The 13117-nt window shown below is 38.1% G+C and overlaps 1 protein-coding gene across 3 annotated transcripts in view; it reads right to left on the reverse strand.

Annotated features, from left to right (window-relative positions):
• Positions 1-13117, reverse strand: part of cfap58 (cilia and flagella associated protein 58) — a 189611-nt gene that overhangs the window by 13463 nt on the left and 163031 nt on the right. The gene's annotated exons all lie outside the window — the stretch shown is intronic.

A 13117-nucleotide genomic window follows, 5' to 3' on the forward strand; every position in this document is an offset into this window, starting at 1 on the left:
GTCTCCGCTCTCTCAGGTTCGCACCTGCAGCAGCCCTGCTTTACAGCAGGGTTGCCATTTTCTTTTTATAGTCTTTTCCTGCCAGCTTGGGCTTCACAAGATATCATGATGTATTAGTTCAAACCCTGCATTACATTGATTCAAGAGGTCATCAAAGTATATTTTTAATTAATACTGTTTTCAAGTAAAAATCACTACTTTTGATGTGTATAGAGTTCATTTAAAATTCAATTACATGACAGAAGTCATGCAGATTAAAATGTTATCCCATGACTGCTATAATTATACATGCTAATCCATCCCTAAAGATGTTGAGCTCATGAAGGATTCCTATCGATATGTTGGTTTATCTTTACCTTTTCCCAGTTCTGAAAGAAGGCATTATCCTGCAAGGAATTGGGATGTTATGGTAGTGTTATTTGAGACATTGATGAGGCCAAATTTGAAGTATTGTGTGCAGTTTTGGTCACCTAACTACAGGAAAGAAATTAATAAGATTGAAAGAGTGCAGAGATGATTTACTAGGATGTGCCTAGACTTCAGGAATTGAGATATAGGGAAAGATTAAACAGATTAGGACTTTATTCCCTGGAGCATAGAAGAATGAGGGGAGAGGTATTTAAAATTATGAAGAGGAGAGACAGAGTAAATGTAGATAGGCTTTATCCACTGAGGGTAAGTGAGATGCAAACCAGAGAACATGGGTTAAGGATGAAAGTGGAAAGATTTAGGGGAATATAAGGGGGAAATTCTTCACACAAAGAGTGCCGGGGGTATGGAATGAGCTGCCAGCTGAAGTGGTGAATGCAGGCTCAGTTTTAACCTTTAAGAATTTGGACATGTAGATGGATGGGAGAGGTATGGAGGGGGATGGGCTAGATGCAGGTCAGTGGGACCAGGCAGAAAAATGGTTTGGCACAGACTAGCTGGGTCGAAGGGGCCTGTTTCTGTGCTGTAATGTTCGATAGTTCTACTGATCTATGTGACAATAGCAATTGTTCCCCTCCATAGATGCTGCTGATCTACAACATCTAAAGTTCTTTTAATTTTCGTTATCTTCCCCTGATAATATTCTGAAATATCTCATCTCTGCTATCATGTACTTCTGACGACATTTCATTAATCACCCCAGAGGTACTGTCCAACCTGCTGAGTATTTAAAATATTTTCTTTCTTTCCATATCAGATTTTTGGGTTTCTTTTCATATTGTTGAAATTAATTGTAGCTACATACAGAGATAACAAGGATGCTTCTGAATTGTTGGAATGTGGGCAGTGACCAGGGGTGCAGTGCTAATTTTTTAGGTGCTGGAGCTCACCAAAAACAATCAAATATCCTAATGTTATTGTGGCTCAATCGATGACCACTCGCAGACATGAAGCAAGAATCAAAGGCTTTGTGGATCAGAACATCCAGACATGCCTCTACATACTGCTGGCTCATGTCCAAGGCAGGTATGAAGGAGGTGACCAGGGCTCTCAGCCTTTATTAGGGGATCTTATGGGGAGGGGCGCAGGTACAGAAGGAGGGCCAGCTAGCCCAGCCCAGTGAGGACAAGCCTGGACATGCCCACAGTACTGTGCTATGGTATTTTTCCCCCGGCAGCCCCACCCCCTCTCTCTTTTTTTTTAAACTTTATTTATTTGAAGAATCATTAATAGTAATACAAAATACATTCCATAAATAAAATTTTATATGAGTATGTATTTTTAAAAAATAAAATAAAAAAAACAAAACAAAAAAAATCAAGTCCCCCTCCCACCCCATGAGCCAACTCTCGTAAGGAGAGCTAAAAATATATAAAAAGAAACTAAAACTATTTAATAAATCAAAATATATCTAAATGCATATATTCCAAATATGGTAACTACTTATTAACAAAAAAAAAATTGTCATGTAGATTATACATACTTTTTTCAATAACAATACAAGCTTTCAATTCATTATGCCATCGCATTATATTAATCACTATATTATCTTTCCATGTACTTGCTACACATTTTCGAGCTACAGACAATGCTAAATATATAAATGCAATTTGAAATTTATCCAACCCTAATCCCCTTAAAGGAATCATATAACCCATTAAAAAAAATAGATGGATCTAATAGTGACTTAAAATTATATTTTTTCCAAAATTAACTTAATTTCATCCCAGAATGGTTGTACATGCACACAAGACCAAACAGCATGTAAAAAAAAGTTCCAGTACATACACCACATCTAAAACAAGAATCCAAATTACTAAAACCATATTTTTTCAATTTCTCTGATGTTAAATACAACTGATGTAGAAAATTATAATTAGCCATTCCATACCGTACATCCGTCAATTTAGTAAAACTATCATGACACGTATCTGCCCAGTCGTCTTCAGGAAAAATAAAAGCTAAATCATTTTCCCATTTAAGCTTAGATTTCTCCCATTCCAACTTATCCATATTGTCTTGTAATACTTGGTACATAACAGAAATATAACCCCTTTTTGGAATAGAAGAAATCAAAGACTTGAATTCCGTCAATACAGGTAAAATCATCTCTCTACCATACATATTTTTCACCAAAGATTGATAATAAACAAATAAAGAATTTTCAGCAAAATCAAAATGCTCTTTCAATTGATTGAAAGAAATAAACTGTCCTTCTACAAAACAATCCTGTAATGTTTTTATACCCTTAGAATCCCAACTCTTTAAATGACTATTAAACATTGAAAAAGAAATAAGCTGATTATTATATAATGGAGTTAAAATTGACAATTTACCTTTTGATCCTAAAATCTTATTTTTGTTAATCCATAATTTTAATAAATGTTTTAATATCGGCATATTATATTCCCTCAACAAATTTACATTCCATCAAAATATAAATTGATACACCTCAACTTCATAAATACAGGCCATCTCAACTTCAGCCCAACTTGGGGGCTGGTCCAAATCCATCAATCTACTAATAAATTTCAACTGGGCTGCTTCATAATAATTTTGAAAATGAGGTAATTGAAGCCCATCTAGCGCATACTTCCAAGTAAGTTTATTTAATGCTACCCGTGGTAGTTTACCTTTCCATAAAAATTCTCTCATAACTTTATTTAAATCCTGAAAGAAACTCTTTGAAAGAGAACACAGTATTGATTGAAATAAATACTGAATATGAGGAAAAATATTCATCTTAATACAATTAACTCAACCAATTAAAGTTAACAGATCTTTCCACTTAATTAAATCTTCTTTAATATTTTTTAATAATGGAACATAATTTAACTTGTATAAAGATTGATACTCAGTATTTACAATTATTCCTAAATATTTAATTTTATCAGACGATTTCAATTTTATAATATTTTTATACTCCGACTGGTAAAATTTCACTCTTATCTCAGTTAACTTTATATCCAGATAATGTTCCATATTGTAATAAACATTCCCTTAAATGTGGCAATGATTGTTCTGGGTTTGTTAAATATATCAAAATATCTGCAAGCATAACCAAAAACTCCAGTGAATATAGGGAAATTTTATTTGGTTGGGCTGCTGTCGAGATGCATTGACCAAACTAATCAATCGAAGAATATTATCTGAAGCATTTCTATTTTTAATAAAACCTGTTTGATCAACATGTATCAATTTAGGTAAATACTTAGCAAGTCGATTTGCTAACATTTTGGCTATTATTTTATAATTGACATTCAATAAAGGAATAGGTCTATACGAAGACACTTTCAACGGGTCTCTATCTTTTTTCGGGATTACAGTAATTAAAGCACTAGAGCAAGATTCTGGTAACTCATACTGTTCAGTCAACTTGTTGCAATACCTCCCCAAACACCGAAGATAAATCTTAATAAAAAGTTTTATAAAATTCCACCGAAAACCCATTCATCGCCTGGTGACTTCCCATTGGGCATTTCCAACTTAGCCATCTTAATCTCTAATTCTGTAAACGGAGCTTCCCAATCCATAACATCCTCCTCTTCTAATGTTGATAATGTTAACTTAGATAAAAAAGAATTAATAGAACTATTATCCTGTTTCCCCTCAGAAGCATATAATTTTTTATAAAATGAATAAAACTGGTCATTAATTTCCTGAGGTTTATAGGTAACTGTTGAATTCTTTTTTACATCACTAATAATCCATGAAACCTGCTCCTTCTTTAACTGCCATGCAAGTACTTTATGTGCCCTCTCACCCAACTCATAATAACGCTGCTTAGATCGATTAATTAAACATTCAAATTGATAAGTCTGCCACGTATTATAATGCAATTTCAATTTAGTCAAAGCCACTTTTTTTTTATCTTCTGTCACTTCCTTCTGAAAATCCTTCTCCAATTCATCAATTTGCTTTTCTAATTCAAAGCTTTCAGCCATATACTGTTTCTTAACTTTAGTGGTATAACTAATAATCTGTCCTCTTAAATAAGCTTTTAACGCATCCCATGACACAAAACAACTTTTTACTGAATTAGCATTTTCAGACAAAAAAAAGTAATCTGTTCTTTAACAAAAATTTCAAACTCTGGTTTTTTTCAACAACATTGTGTTAAATCTCCATCTATAAGATGAACGTACCACTTCTGAACTTACATAAGAAAAAAATAATAAAGAATGATACTCCCTCTCCCCATCCCCCACCCCAGCACCCACTCCCATAAAATCCCCTGTATTCAGAGTTGACGTCAGAACAAATATTAATAGAGGGAAATTAGGGTTACCGTGGGGGGCACCGGTGTATCTACACAAAAAAGCACCCAGGCAGGGGTGGCCAATGTGTCAAAATAAATGGTGACGAGGAGATCTCGCGAGCCCTGACCTTGGTGGCTGCCATGTTGTATTTGGCGTTGTATAACTGAAAGTGAACAATAGGATGAGGAAGGAGGATGAATGTACCAGTTGTAGAAGAAATGGGTTCCTTCTATGTCCAGAATAGTGCTCAGCACAGGGGGTGGGGGGAGGGGTGCCATAATGCCAACCCTGCCTGTATTTAATATGTAGCCGCTGTCAAATTTCCCACTAGTTAAAATTCCCTCTTGTTTACTTTGCTTTTTTTTTTACAGTGGTGCCTGAGCGGCACTCCGGTGAGCTCCAGCAGCACTGCACCCCTGGCAGTGAAATGTTGCAATGACATTGCTTGGTTTGTTCAAATTATTTTAATGTTGCCGTCAAACTTTTTATGTCAGCCCAAAATAGTTGACCCATTATCTACGTTAGTGCATACGGAAAACAGGGAGGAAATTATAGCAGAAGACAGAAAACTGGTGGCAAGAAATACAATAACATATTTTTGGAATCTCTTATGTGCTTGGGATTTTAATGGATAAAAGGAATAAAGATCGAAGATTGTAGGTCCTAGAGGGGCTGCACATAAAGAAGGCAAATTAGATTTAGGTTTGGTACACAACCCCACTGAGAAGAAGAAAGTGGAGTGATGTAGAATTTGCACAAAGTAATAACTAGCTATTGATTATATGTTGCTGTGGGCAACCTAAGCACAATGTTTTAAAGGAAGTGAGAGACAGATATCAGGTGTCATTGTATATGAATTATATAAAGTAGAGCAAGTCATTAGAATGGAAATGGGAGGCTAGCCTTTAATGGAAGGTGACTGGAATAAGACATGATGCAGTAGTATAGAGCCTCAGTGGACAATTCTGATCTTCAATATACTTCCCTCAGAAAGTGTGAAACATGAAAATCTGCTAAACATGAAAGACACTCTGATTGTAGTAAAACACACACAGAAATGCTAGAGGAACTCAATCAGTTTCACAATGTCCATCGGAGGTAAAGATATTGTAAGGGTTAAAATGAATTGCAAGTTGCAAGCAAATTCTGTATGCAGCTTTCAAGCAGTTATTTGCATATTCTTTTGAGTGTTTCATTAGCAATGTCTTTGAGCCAAGGTCTTACAGCTTGTTAGAGATTACACATCTTAGTTTCAGTTTCCTTTGTTCGACGTAATGGTAAGGAATTAGAATGATCCGACAGTTTTATTGACTGTTTAACAAAGTTTTAACACAGTCTAAGAAAGTTTTAACAGCTTGTAACAATGTATAGCAACTGATAATAACATTAACAATGTTTAATAAACTCTGGAAAACTCAACTTAACTTTAATACAGATTTGTTTGAATAAGTGATGGACAACAAACAACATTCTAATATCCTCCAAGCAATTATAAAGGAAAATAGTTGCTACAAATATATTACTAATGATTCAGGCCTTTCTTCAAGGCATAAGCAAAAAACGGAAAGGCATCAGGATAAAGAAGGGGGGGAATGGGAGGGGGAGGAGTCCAGACCAAAAGCCAAAAGATGTTAATTGAATATGATAAGAGGAAAAGTGAGAATTGATTTTGCCTCTGTGAAAGGAGATGAAGGTGGAGGGAAGAGAGAGACAGACAGAGCTGGTGGAAAGGCAACAGGGGGAAGGTAGGGGCAGGGGGTATTTACAGATAACTGATAAGTCAATGTTAATGCCATCTGGTTGGAGGATAGTGTCAGATGGATGCAGGTTCATTACATTAAGAGAGCTTTCTTTTGAAAGGAGACAGAATAAAAGTTCCCTATATTCACTGAAGTTTAGAAGAATTAGAAGTAATTTTATTGAAGCATATAATTGAAAGTGTAGACATTGAGCTGCTATTTTCTCTGCTTGGATAGTCTGACATACAATGGCTCATAGACATAGATAATGGGTCAGCCATTTTGGGCAGAGATAAGGAGTAGTTTGTTCACTTGGACCTTTACAAATTTTTGCCCAGGGCCATGCTGTTTTGAGACTGTTAGATCTTTGGAAACTGTGAGTCAGAAGGGAAAACGTACATGAAGTAGAAAATTATCTCTGTTGAATGGTGGATTAGGCACGAGGGACCATGTGCTTTTTCTCCTTTCACTTCTTATGACTCTGAGATCTAGGGTGGAGAAATCAAGGCTAATTTTTTCCACGGCCATGAGGGCACAATAAAATGCAGATTTAGTGAGCAAAGGATTTTGACAAAATAAATTATGTGATTTCCTCCCCTGGTACAAGGTACAAGGGAGGTTCAAACTCAGATTTTTCAATAGAAAATTGAAGATAGAAAATGGAAACTTTGGGGGAGGTAGATATTTAAAAGTAAATTGTAATATCTTCAAAAGAAGTAAGTGAGGATAATGGGATTACAGTGAATCATCCAATCTCGAAAGCTCAGAGAGTGCAACAGGCGATGGGAGATTCTTTTATGCTATAATGTAATGATCAGTTTTTTAAAAACCCAGCCGTTTCAGAAGTAATTTACTGCCTCACACCAAACTCCACCTGCTCACCTCCTCACCTCATTCAGTGAGGGGCTTGACATATTTGTACCCATTGGATTTCTGAATGTACTGCATCCACCCCTAGGCTCTCTCAATCCAATGATCCCACTAGCTTCCCACCATGCCTCTCATCATCATCTAAATGAGGCGCATTGAGTTACTCATTGTTGCCAATCTTATCGTATTTCCTCCCTTCCTCTTTCTCGCTGCGCGTCTGCTATGAAAAGTCTGGTTGACTTCTTTCACACACATTGTGAGCTGATCAGACAGGTTATCATCTCTGCTCTTGCTTTCTCTCCCACCGAGTTTGCTGTGTTCCTTAAATCTTTCCCTGTACTGTATATATCATCTTCTCATTCACAATCACGACCATCCATCAATTTCACTTTGTCTCGCTTCTATAATTGTGACATTACTGACGCAGCAATCATTTTCTTATTTTGTTCACTATTCATAGTTTTCTTCTCCTTTCAAACCTGACATGTTCAGAATCATTCCTCAAAGAAAGCTTTCTCAAATTCCTTTCTACTTGTCACCCAGCCAGCCTCTGGCCCACTATTTATATTAATGTTTTTGCAGTTACTGTTCTGCTAAGTAATACCCACTTCAGTACCTTTAATATTTAATCCCACTAAAGGTAGTATCAACTCTCTCTCTCATCCAGAACTCTTGCTATGTCCTTCATCTTGGATATCTTAACTCAAATGGAAACAACTCAATCTGTCAGAAAACTGGTTAAACCATTCAGATTTGAATTCTGTTTTGTTAAAAATGATGATTCAAATATTACATAAGAATGAAGAAATTAACCTTGAATTATCTTCTTCATCAAAATTTACCAACTTAAGCTACTTTCTGGCCTCAATTGTAATTTTAATTTAGACATACTGCACAGTAACAGGCCCTTTCAGCCCATGAGCCCATGCCAACCCAATTGCACCCAATTGACCTACAATCCCCGGAACATTTGTTGAAGGGGGGGGCGGGGAGGAAACCAGAGCGCACAGCGGAAACCCAGGCAGACATGGAGAGAACGTACAAATTCCTTACAGTGGGGGATTTGAACCCTCGTCCCAATCACTGGCACTGTAACAGCTTTGTGCTAACCTTGCTGCCCACTGCTACACTGCTACACTCATCAGGCCACCCATGTTGCTAATGTGCTAAGTGTGCTATGAACTCATGGATATTTTTGTCATCTTGATAAAAAGCTATCTGGTTATCTGTCTCTACAAGGTCCAGCCCTTCTCCGTGCCCACAGGATTGGTTTCGCTCAAACACTCCCTGCTGTTCTTGTCATGAACTCACACCTTCCTCTCAATTAGCCATTTTCAACGGGGGCCACAGCACATTAAAGAAATGCTTGTTTTTTTCTCACGTCGTAACATAAATATTTTTATGCTTTTTATGTAGTGAGTGGTAGAAAAGTACAGAAGAAGCCAAAGCCTGACTATTTCACAAGGAAGGGGGCCCATAAACTTCGAGCACAGTCCTAAGGGGACAAGAACGAAAAATGGTTGAGAATGGCTGCTCTAAATTGTATCCAAAAGCAAAATACTGCAGAAGCCAGAGTTGCAAACTAAAAACATAAAATGTTGGCTATCTCAGTATTATTAGACAGCAATTATTCAGAGAGCAACAGGTCACTCACTTGTGATCCAATCACTCCCCATCTTGCTGCATCCAAACTATTCTTATCCATGAGATGCACCATTTATCTGATTGATCGTGTTCTGATCAAACTGCAGATTAGTCAACTTCTCTTTCTGGGCTGTGCTCATTCATATCATCGTTCCCTCTCCTTAGGTATTGACCTTCTGCTTCGAAATCTGCAAAATATCTCTTCCTATTTAATTGACTACACACTCCATCCCTCTCTCTCGATGCTGCCTTGCTCACTGAGTCTCTCCAGCTTCCCTGTGTATGTTTAAGATACAATCAAATTCCTGACTCGAGTACAGTCATTCTCAATGGGGTCCCTATGCCTCCCCTCCCCCACAAAGGGCCACAGTGGATTTAAGTAAAAGCCTTGTTTTCTTTTCACCTCACATAACTTAAATGTGTTTTAATGTTTTTTTAATGTAGTCAATAGAAGTGTGCAAGAAAGCAAAACTTGATTGCTTCACAGGAAAGGGGGCCATAATCTCTGAGTGAAGTCCTAGGGGATGCAAAGCCAAAAAATGGTTGAGAATGGCTGCTCTAGTAGAAGCAAGAAATAGGCAAGACCCCTTCCTAAACTGGTTGACCATCAACCACACATAAATCCCAACTATTGATTGGCCAACGTCCACACATTATTGCTGATCATTTGAATCTACTCTTTGTAATGTCAAAATCAAAACTAACACATATAAAGAAATTAACCTTAAGTATGATATATTGTAAAGAAAGCAAAGTTACCTGGTCATCCTTCTTCAATTCATAAGGGCCTGTCTTCTGAGTGAATGTCTATCCTCAGTGTTATCTGCCCAGTCTGTACTGCAAGGGTGGTGCAAGGGTGTTTTAAACAGGGCTTGGGGTTGGAGGAGGGGGTGACCTTAAGCAAGCACAGGTCTATAAAGTCTGGCTTGAGAGTGCATCTTCTCAATATGACCAGCAGTTGTCTGTTAAGGCTGTTTGACTGACCTGTGCAGAGGGACTCAGACAGGGGATCATGAGTTCAGTCATCTGGAGAGATGAGAGCAGATTCGGAGAGACAATTCTGCTCCCTCACTGCAATGCTTCTATAATCCAAGTAATCTGTTGGAGAACAGATTGCTGTGGTGCTGTGAGGCACTGCAAATCCTTTAGCACATTGGTATCTGAAGCCATGAGGCCAAACAAGCATGATTTATGTATCTGCAAATTGATCTTGGAGAACAGCGTACTGAGTTCCCACAGCAGCACCAGACTTTCGGAGGTTTCTGCTGGTGCTCCAACATTATAGTAAACTCCACCAATCTGTCAACGGCATTTCTCATTTCCTCAAAGGGCTCCAATGTTGAGTTGGACTCTTCCATTGCTCATGGATTTTCTTACAACAAAGCCAAGGCATCTTTCTTTGTGCATGCCCATTGGCCATCTCCTGTAGGCTGCTAAACTGAGAATTTCATTTGAGGCTTCTTCAGCAGAATTTGTCTTTACAAAATTGTTTTCCAGGAGCACTGATAGATGGCTCTAGGCTATCCTATTCCTTGGCTCTGGCAGCAAGCCCTTCTTGCTTGGTGATTGACAATCTAATCAACATTATTCACATTATCAGCATCCATGATGTGTTAAGTGACGTGTTTACATGTCACGTCAGCATGCTCCGTCTCTTTTCACTCTTCTATCATTGCCTGACTGGTTTGCACTTCATGGCTATCCGAAAGAAGAAATCCACAAGGGCAAGATTGTGCTGCAACAGGGTTTGTTGTCTTGCACCATCTACAGGCTGTAAATGGGGTGAAAGTTGAAGGTAAACTTCAACAGGAGGACATCATCAAGTTCCATGGCTTCTTCCTGCTGGTCATGGACTTAATAATGGCTGCTCAAACAATGGCATGAGCAATCACTTCTAAAGGTGATGGAGCTGCACATGCATCCCACCAGTTGGCTGATGCTGCCCTGTGATTATCGCCTCCAGGAGCACAGGAAGTGTTTAGTGAGTGTTGCACAATGAGTAACTGGCAAGATTAGTAAGCTTTGAGATGTGGGTGTGAGGTTTACACCAGACTTAAGTGTTGCATCATTGGAATGCTTTGGTACATGAACTGATTAAAAATATATATTTCTGAGAACTGAGTGGTAAAGATGACAGTTCATGTTCTTGCGACCTGACTCCTCAGTGTGTATCAGGAGGGCCCCAAAACCTCCTGTAGAAACCGAATATCTTTCCTCTTCTCTAAATACTGGACCAACTGGAAGACTTTACAATGTAAAGACACAAGGTTGGTGAAACTCAGCAGGTCAAAAAGTGTGCTTTATATAGCAAAAAGAACGTTCCTATCCTGAACCCTAACCCTAACCTGATCTGATTATGTATCTTTATCTTTGCTATATAAAGTACACTATTTGACCTGCTGAGTTTCTCCAGCAACGTGTTTTTATTTCAATCACAGTGTCTGCAGAATTTCATGTTTAACTTCACAATCTCGCTCACTTTTGAATGTCATCAGCATCAGGATGAGCTCCTGATGGCCTCTTCTGTAGCACAATAAACCTGCCAAATAAAATAATGTTGGGCAGATGCAGGTGCTGCAGACTTGTAACTGGACCCCCTGCGAAGGTCATGCCAATAAACATTTCTGGCTGCCAAAAGCCATCTGATAAAAGATCTGGCAGTGAGAAGCAGGTGTATAGTTTGGATCAAATATAATAGGTGTGGGTTAATCTTGCATTGGAATCTCTTTCCCTGAAGGCTATGAAATTTATGATGACAAATTTGCACTCAGAATCTGAGTGATCACAGATTGACAAAGGCGATTCATCCTATCAAGTCCATGCCAATCACATGAGAGCTGTTCAGTTCATCCCACTCCCATTTCCCCCTATCCACAGTCAAGCAAATTCTTTATTTTCGATAAATATTCAATTCCTTTGGACACTGCAAACCACACTTGACCTTTACATACACAAGAAAGTCAAGTCGTTCATACCAGGCTTGCGCAGTAAAGACGTGATAGCATTTCTTCTGGACCACAGAGCTTATTTACCTGAATGTAAGTTAGAATAACACACTTGGATAAATGAGGATATCCAAAACAAATCAGAAATCCTTATTTGTCCAATATTTTTTTTGGAGTCTAACTGACCGGGGATGTCAGGCTCCCGGCGGCAGCAGTAGCCGATTTTTGAAAAATGTGAAAATTCATTTTTCTCAGCATTAAATTTCATCTTCCATCTTTGAATTGAATGATTTCTTGTCACATATTCTGAGTTGCAGTGAAAAACTTTGGTTTTGCATGCTATTCAGGTGAGTGAACTGCTACATAGTGGAGGAGGTAGTGTAAGAATAAAAACAGTGTTATAATAGTCTATAATGCAGGATATACCAGGATATAGTGTTAAAGAGAAAAGTGCATTTAAACAATGCAAGGCATCATCTTTCCTAATGGGAGGTTCATTCAAGAGTCTGATAACAGCAGGAAATAAACTGTCCTTGAATCTAGATGTATGTCCAAAGGGAGGGGGGAGAAGACAATATAACTGAGTTATATGTATTCTTTAATGTGTTGAATGCTTTCCTGAGGCAGCGAGAGGTGAAAATACAGCCAGTTGGACTGGCCTATATTGGAATCTATTACTACCCACCTCATAGTTGGACACATATCCAAATTTTGTATCATTGCATATTTGGAAATTGTGTCCTGTATATTGAAGAATAGATAATCAACCTATATTAAGAAAAAAGAGATTTTATTAGCAATCTTTTGGGCATCCTCTATAAACTCCTTTTTGGTTCACCTTTCACTACTGTGCTGTTTAAGTCAATTTTTTATCAATGCTCTTAAAGCTCCTTTTCCTCTATGGGTTTCAATTTTGACATCTAATTTATTATGCGACACATAAGATACTGGAATCGTGAGAATACAAACCAATGATGGAGTAAGTCAGTGGGTCAGGTTGCATCACATGGGTGGCATTGTGGTTATTGCATGCTAATACAGCGCCAGGGACCTGGGTTCGAATCCAGCACTGAGTGTAAGGAGTTTGTACATTCTCCCCATGTCTGTGTGGGTTTAGACTGGGTGCACCGGTTTGCTCCCACCCTCGAAAATGTACAGGAGTTGTAGGTTAATTTAGGCGTAATTGGTGGACACGGGTTAAAATGGCCAGAATCAGCTTTGTAGCAGCAAT

Source organism: Narcine bancroftii, chromosome 10, assembly GCF_036971445.1.
Source record: "Narcine bancroftii isolate sNarBan1 chromosome 10, sNarBan1.hap1, whole genome shotgun sequence".
In the NCBI taxonomy this organism is placed as follows: Eukaryota; Metazoa; Chordata; class Chondrichthyes; order Torpediniformes; family Narcinidae; genus Narcine; species Narcine bancroftii.